This window comes from Giraffa tippelskirchi, chromosome 6, assembly GCF_054371585.1.
Source record: "Giraffa tippelskirchi isolate mGirTip1 chromosome 6, T2T-mGirTip1v1.2.pri, whole genome shotgun sequence".
NCBI classification, from domain to species: Eukaryota; Metazoa; Chordata; class Mammalia; order Artiodactyla; family Giraffidae; genus Giraffa; species Giraffa tippelskirchi.
Window position 1 is genome coordinate 127320288 of NC_137280.1, and position 1569 is coordinate 127321856.

The following is a 1569-nucleotide window of genomic DNA, read 5'->3' on the forward strand; positions in this document are numbered from 1 at the left end:
TTTTGTCCACATCCTCTCTAACATTTACTGTTTGTAGATTTTTTGATGATGGCCATTCTGACCATCGTGTGGTGATACCTCATTATAGTTTTGATTTGCATTTCTCTAATAATGAATGATGTTGAACATCTTTTCATGTGTTTATTGGCCATCTGTATGTCTTCTTTGGAGAAACATCTGTTTAGGTCTTCTTTCCATTTTTTGATTGGATTGTTTTTCTGATACTGAGCTTCGTGAGCTGCTTGTAGATTTGGGGGATTAATCCTTTGTCAGTTGCTTCATTTATAATTATTTTCTCCCATTCTGAGGGTTGTCTTTTCATCTTGTTTATAGTTGCCTTTGCTGTGCAAAAGCTTCTAAGCTTATTTAGGTCCTATTTATTTTTGTTTTTATTTCCATTACTTTGGGAGGTGGGTGGTGGGTCAAAGTGCAATTTAGGCCAAAGAGTGTTTTGCCAATGTTTTCCTCTAAGAGTTTTATGGTTTCTGGCCTTACATTTAGGTCTTTAATCCATTTTGAGTTTATTTTTGTGTATGGTATTAGGGAGTATTCTAATTTCATTCTTTCACATGTAGTTGTCCAGTTTCCCCTGCACCACTTATTGAAGAGGCTGTCTTTTCTCCATTGTATATTCTTGCCTCCTTTGTCAAAGATAAGGTACCTATACTATAGGTGCTTGGGTTTATCTCTGGGCTTTATATCTTATTTCATTGATCTGTATTTCTGTTTTTGTGCCAGTGTCGTACTGTCTTGATGACTGTAGTTTTGTAGTATAGTCTGAAGTTAGGATGGTTGATTCCTCCAGAGACCTTTCTTTTTAATGGGTACGTAGGGCTGCATCAACATGTGGAAGTAGTTATTTACTTATTTAACATCTCTTGGTGATGGACATTAAGCTCCTTTCAATCTTTTGTTATTACAACAAGTTTTCACTAAATGTTCTTGAAGTTGTCCTTTCATACTTTAAACACAGGTGTAGCTATAATAGAGATTCTTACACAATTCAAAGGGTCAGTGCATTTTGATTTCAGTATGGGTGTAAACTGCTCTGAATTGCACGACAAAGGGCAGAGGAGAGGGATTTATTCGATTAGCTAATTGCCACAGTGGATCTCTTTTGGGTTAAAATACAGAACTAGAAAGAGCCCACAGGAGGAAGGAGGACCTTTCTAAAACTGGCACTTGTGAACCACCAGTTGGAAATGACATTCTTGTCTGTGCCATGAAGAGACACTTCTCTGAGTCTGCAGTAAGACTATCTCCTCCTTCTGAGCCCAGAGACTGGGGCTGGGTCCAGGGACTCCTGCCTGCCTGAGCTTTCAGTCCAGGGCTCTGGGGGGAGGGGCAAGGGGCACGGGGGGACTGGAGGGCAGAGGGTGGAGCCCCAAACACAAAAAGAAGATGCTTCAGCTGAAGAGCAGGCTCAATGTGTCCAATTGCTATTGTTCTTTCTCCCTGGTACCATTTCTGTTCAACTGCTGTGGAATGCTAAACCTCCAGTTGCATTTCGGCCAGGAATTTCCATTCTGTGAGGGCTCTAACCTTGCTGAGGGTGTGAGGGCATCTGCA